This window comes from Melitaea cinxia, chromosome 23 (assembly GCF_905220565.1).
Source record: "Melitaea cinxia chromosome 23, ilMelCinx1.1, whole genome shotgun sequence".
Classification (NCBI taxonomy): domain Eukaryota; kingdom Metazoa; phylum Arthropoda; class Insecta; order Lepidoptera; family Nymphalidae; genus Melitaea; species Melitaea cinxia.
This window is the reverse complement of record NC_059416.1, coordinates 7,678,349-7,685,407: the sequence shown is the minus strand read 5'-3', so window position 1 is coordinate 7,685,407 and position 7,059 is coordinate 7,678,349.

Genomic DNA, 7,059 nt, shown 5'->3' with positions numbered 1-7,059 from the left:
ACAAATTTATAACAACTTAATATTTACTTAATAGTTAGTCACACTCGTTCAATACAAACATTACAAAAAGAGCAGAGAGAGTTCATAAAATTAAATTTTAATGAAATAATTGTGTTAGCTCGCAAACGAAAAAAAAAACCGACTTCAATTACATTGACGAGTAGTACAACGTAGATCGACAAAAAAATAGTCAAATAACTGCGCGTTATCAAAGATTACTCAAAAAGTAGTTATCAGATCTCAATAAAATTTCATCATCAGCTTTCGATTAAATTAAAAATTATTAAAATCGGTACACCCAGTAAAAAGTTATTGCGGATTTTCAAGAAGTTCCCTCGATTTCTCTGGGATCCCATCATCAGATCCTGGTTTCCTTATCATGGTACCAAGCTAGGGATATCCCCTTTCCAACAAAAAAAGAATTATCAAAATCGGTACACCCAGTAAAAAGTTATTGCGGATTTTCAAGAATTTCCATCAATTTCTCTAGGATCCCATCATTAGATCCCGGTTTTCTTATCATGGTACTAAACTTGGGATATCTCCTTTCCATCAAAAAAAGAATTATCAAAATCGGTACATCCAGTAGAAAGTTATGTGGTATAATACAACGTAGGTCGACGAAAAAAACGTCAAGTAAAAACGCATTATTAGATATAGCTCGAAAAGTAGTTGTTAGATCTCAAATAAATTTAAATGGGACCAATTGGCACACACCACCTTTCGATTAAAGGAAAATTTGTCGAAATCGCTCCACCCAGTCAAAAGTTCTGATGTAACATACATAAAAAAAAAAATACAGTCGAATTGAGAACCTCCTCCTTTTTTGGAAGTCGGTTAAAAACAGTGTTGATTTGCCGGTAAAAAACCAGGATAATGAACATATAAGGAGAGCTTTCTTGTTATCTTGCAATATAGATCCATGCCAACAAATGTTAGACCTCAGCTACCTCGTTTGCCTATTCAAAGACGTTATTTGGCTTTGGTTGGTGTTATAAATAGAACTTCAAAAGAATATTTCGACTGAACTCAAATTTTTATCTGATACTCACTTGCTTCTGTACTGCAGCTGTGTGTATTGTAGCTAATTTGAAATTTGAAAGAAAGAAAGAAAGACATTTATTTGAGACACATATACTGCTTACAGTCATACAACAAACACAATGAGAGCACAAATACAATAAAAAATTAAAATGATAAAGTCAAAATTAAGTAAAAATGTAACTAAAAATTTAAATAATTAATTTAAAAAATGAAAAGTAAAATTTTATCAAATAAAAAATTAAAATAAAAAATGAAAAGAAAAGATTTCCATCACAAATTATCTCAACTTTTTATGAATCAACGGAATTTCATATCCTTTGTGCATATCGCAGAGCATGCTTGCTCACTATTCTGATCTTCTCACATCATTCAGCTCTAGCACAGCTTATTCCATACTTGTCTCTGAAATCTGGGTTAAGCCCTTCCACCAGTGGCGCTCTTCCTGGCTACCAGTTATTCTTGTTCCATCTCGTGGACTAATGACATCCTCTTTCTCCTATCAGGACCTTATTTTCCCAACGTAAAGTACATCCTCCCAAACTCAGAGGCAAAATTATCCAGCAGCACAATTTTAAGCAGATGTATCTGGAACGCCTAAGAGAGGATGTATGGAACATCGACTGGTCATCTGTAATAATGCAAACGATAATCAATACTATGGTTGAATCATTAACTGCTGAACTGATAAAATAAATAAATAAACACTCCACACTCAACGGCCTCCAGTAGGATTTTCTCTTGTGTCGGGGTTCCGGGACCACACACAATACACAAGCACAAACGTCTAGACCGTGACACACATCTACATGGCCAATACAAATGTTTGTCATATGCTGGGATCAAACGCGTGACCGCAAGCGCAACAGCCAGTGCTGTGACCGCAAGCGCAACAGCCAAGTGCTGTGACCGCTGCGCCAACGCGTCGTCAAACTTATAAGTTAAAGCTTAATGAATTACATGCCCTTATTAGACCAGTACGAATGAAACGGGCTCCAGCCCCGTGATTGACACCTATCATCAAAAAGACTATGGCTAAACGTGACAGGGCCAGGGTATTTTAATATTGTTGCAATTATTAATGAAAAGTAATTTGAGTTACGGTTAAACTAAAATTTAATTGAAAATGAAATTAAAGTTTTTTAAAAGTAAATCTTCAATTTAATAATGAGATAGTAAGAAAAACAAGCGTTACCGATGCGAGGTACTTTAACGAAGGAATTAGAACAAATATTATATTATAGTAGACACTTGAATACACACAAATGTACACAAGGTCATGGATAGATTCGGATAGAAATTTACAATTATGATTGTGTATTACGCTGTACCTTACCTTATGATTTTGGCCAGACTATACCCAAAATTTGTTGGAAAGTGACCCCCAAAAAAGTATAAGAAAACGAAACCGATAATAACCGTCAGCGCTGGATTATGTCCTGTATCTACTTGTCAGTGACAAGAATATTGATCGATAGTTCCGAACAAAATCACCTGCGGAGCAGTTATAACAAGTTCATGATGCATAAAAAATCTACGGGCCAACCAATAATCAGAAATACCATTAATTGTATTAAACATTAATAATATAAAATATGATACAACGTGCTATATAAAAGCGTGTAAAGAAGCCGACCAAGATGTCATCGCTAGTAGCGGTGTTTTTAAAAATTATACTAGTACCGCTTAAATATTGAAGATTTTGTAAACTTTAATAAATAATAAGTTAGTTATATATTAGTTTTTTTCTTTAACCGACTTTAAAAAGGAGGAGTTTTTTTACGGTTGTACCTATTTTAATGGTTCTTTTTTTTAATTAAAAAAAAGGTGTCTGGTTCAATTCTAATAATGCATATATATATATTTTATTGTTCTACTAATTGACGATCAAAATTAAAGATTGAGAAAGTTTTTTTTTTCGTTTACGAGCAAATATAACTATTGCTTGAACACTTGATTTAATTCCAGGAAAATAAAAAAAAAACAAAAATTGTTAATTAAGCTCCATTACGTCTTTGACTTAGTCACTGTTCTTAAAATCGAAGAGGAGAGTTTTATGTGAAATTTAATGCCTTCCATTTCGTGTTTAGGAATTTCACTTTTAACTCTTTACCATATTCGAGATTATTTTTTTTTTTACTTTAGGGGTAAGCTTAAGTCAACATAAAAGGAAATAAGAGATAAAAATTAAAATGTGCTTGAATCATTTACGTATAAATAAGAACAAATAGAACACATAAACGAAAAAACACTTAAACACTTGAACAAACAACTACAGTAGGACAGGATTGGATTCAGGTGGAAATTAGTATGATTTAATAAATAATATAAATTCACGAATTGTAATTATGCAGACCAACAGTAAATTAAATTAATTATTTTGAGGATATTGTGATGCAAAAAATTGGTAAATTTGACATGATGGCACAAGGAAAGTGTATATAGTTCCTGTTTAGGCCAAATCGCGCCTTAGAGCGATTGCCTTAGGGTTTAGTTTAACCGTGGCTCTGTCATTTATTACTTATGATTTTGTAATACCATTTCGCTGCGTTAGCGACGCTTTTTTTCTGTATGGGCTTCATCGGTGATATCGCCAGGTGGCACGGCCCCCCGCCGTCGCCGTCGCCCGCGCCGCTTAGCGGCGAACAGTCTCGATTCCGCTCTCACGGTAGCGGACGTATCGCTGCTCGATACGGCGAATATAGTCTCGCGTCCGCTCTGCAAGGTGTGGCCGTATCGCTGCTCGACGGCCGGCCAGTTCCCATTGTTGGACTTATTGTTTTGCGCGTGCCTCGTGGTTTATTAACTGCTTACTTACTTACTTTACTGCTACCGTTTTAATTGCTGTACTTATAACTTAACTGTAAAGTCTCGAGTTCGCTCTGCACGAACGCAATTTTCTGTGTCGCTTTATGAGAACCTCAATGTCGGGTTCGGACTCTTGGCTGGCGTGACCGCACGCAGCCCTGTGAATATATCTAACGATTTATTTGGTAACTGTAAATATTTAATTGCTGTGCTTATAACTTAACTGTAAATATTCGTTGTTGTGCTTGTAACTGTAACTGCTTGTGTATTTCTTTATAATCAATTCTGTGACCGGGGGTGCCTACTCACTGTCGAAGTCTGGGGGCCTGGGGCCTCCTTTTCGGGGACCGCCAGGACACCTATTTACACTCAACGTCACACCACACCACACGACCTACACACGTTCCCTGGCGATCTTCGACCTCAATAGACCCTAGCTGCCCTTCGAAGGTAAGTGCAATTTCCTTCTTATTTTCAACCCCTTTTTTGTATTTGCTTGCTCACGCCGCATATCCTGATCGCCATAGGTATTCCGTACCCGACCCTAGGCAGTCCGCCGGGAGGTCGCTGATGGGCCCCGACCTCTGAGGCTCTGCTGGACTGGCTAGGGCCGTAACAGTTCCCTTTTTAAATTACTTTTAAATTATTATTAGGTCTTTACCTCTGAAATTGCCCTTTTGTCGTACTAGCTATTTCAAAAATAAAAAAAAACTTCCCTAAGAACTCGAATTTCAAATAATTTTTATTTTAAAAATATAGAATTATTTTTTATAGCGTTCTGTTTACATCAAATTTGTACGTATTTTTTTTTTAATCACAGATATGTTAAAAATTCGAGGGATTATGGAGTATGAGTTCCATCGTGGTAGCAAAGCGGCAGAAGCGGCACGCAACATCAAAGACGTTTACGGTGCGAACACTACTAAAGATCGTACCACCCGTTATTGGTATGCTCGCTTTCGTTTCAGAAATTTTGACCTAAGAAATGAACTACGTGGTCGGCCGAAAATGTTGGTCGACAAAGACGAATTAAAGGCGATTGTGGAGGCTGATCATTCTCAAACTACAGTTGAATTAGTAGCAGCTTTCGAAGATAGCACTAAAATAATATTGGTCCATTTGCATCAAATTGGCAAGGTAAAGAAGCTCGACAAATGGGTGTCTCACGAATTGAATTAACGCCAGCGCAAAATACGCGTCGAGACGTTCCTTGCAGTGCTCAACAGACATACAAACGAAGGCATATTGAATCGAATTGTCACTTGTGACGAAAAATGGATTCTATTCGACAATCGCAAGCGTTCAGCTAGTTGATTAGACCCTGATTCAGTACCTAAACAATACTCTAAACGAAAAATGACCCCTAATAAAGTGATGCTAACGGTTTAGTGGTCTAGCGCCGGTGTAATTCATCATCATTCAGCTTCTTACCAAGCGGCATGAGCATTACTGCAGATGTGTACTGTGAAGAACTAAACACAATAATGGGGAGGGAAGCGCGCATGTCTCCAACCAGCTCTGGTCAATCGCTTGGCTCCGCTGCTCTTGCACGACAACGCGCGACCTCATACTGCACAGCAGACGGCCTCCAAGTTACAAGAGCTGGGATTTGAAGTTCTCCGTCATCCACCGTACTCACCAGATCTTGCCCCTACAGACTTCCACTTTTTCCAGAATTTGGATAACTTTTTGGTGGGAAAAAAATTCAATACCCGAGAGGCAGTACAAAATGTCTTTGAAGAGCTCGTTGCCTCCCGTTCAGCAGAGATTTTCAAGAAAGGCATCAATAAGTTACCACTACGTTGGCAAAAATGATTCCATGGGTATTTTACTTTTAATAATAAAAATAAAAAATATAGAAAAAAGCGCGTTTTAACTTATTTCATTAAAAAGGCAACTTCATATGTCAACCTATTATATTATACACGACTAGGTCTTTGAACACTAGAGTTTCTTTCCAATTCTTCTTTGTAGAATCTACATTTCGAGTCAGTGGTAGCTTAAACTTCAATTAATTAATTAATAAAAAATATTTTATTTGTAAACCGGCAATTGAAAAGTCCTTTTAAAGCCTAGGAGTACTTGATTAGAGTAATTTTTGATTTCTTTTTTGACATAGCTTTAATCTTCTCAAAGGAGATCCTTTTCTAGATTTGTTAATTTTTTTAGGGCAGAACCGAAAATTTCCTGCCCAAAATATGGAGCGGCCTGACTGGGGTAGTACCTCGACCTTACAGGAGATCACAGCTAAATAACACTGTTTTCAAGCAGTATTGTGTTCCTGTTGGTGAGTAAGGTGAACCGAGCTCCTGGGGGGAATTAGGGATGGCAACGTGCTTGCGATGCTTTTGGTGTTACAGACGTCTATAAGCTACGGTAATCGCTTATCTTCAGGTGAGCCGTATGCTTGTTTACCAATCTAGTTATATAAAAACGTACATATTACCACAAATAGTAATAAACGCAATAAGAACAGAAATGATAAAATATAATCAGGTTTCCGACTGCGTGAAGTAAACGTCTTAAGTATTACTAGGTTTTTTTATGTAAGTGATATATCCACGGGCTTATGATGCCCGTGCATTTGTCATTCCATATTTATTTATTTTTTTATTTAAACATGCATCGGCACTTCAACTGCAACTTTAGAAAACATAATAGCTAGCCTTAGAATCTCTAAAAATTGACGTGAGTCCACTGATCAAGACTATTTTACATATTTTTTTAATAGTTATTATTTTTATTATATTTACACTTATTTTCTAGCTACAATATAATATGTACACTTATTTGATACTTACAATGTACACTTAACCTATATTATTGTTAGTAGGTACTTTTTTTGTGTTCTTAGAAAAAAAATTTATCCATTTTTTTTTAATTTTTATTAATATATTATATGACTAATCCTATCTTCTTAAGTACATATATAAAGCCTTATCGTTACAATTACATTATCCTATATCCTATACTATTAAATTTATTGTTTATTATTTATATTACATATATTATAACCTAGTAATACCTATAAAAACCTAGTAATACTTACTATACGTTTACTTCACGCAGTCGGAAACCTGATTATATTTTATCGACATGCTAGTCGCTGGGTCACATCCAGCATATGTCGCTTGCGTCTTGGTCATGCGTGTACACCTGTTCATCTTGCCAAAATCAGAGTTCGTGACCACTCATTGTGTGAATGTGGCC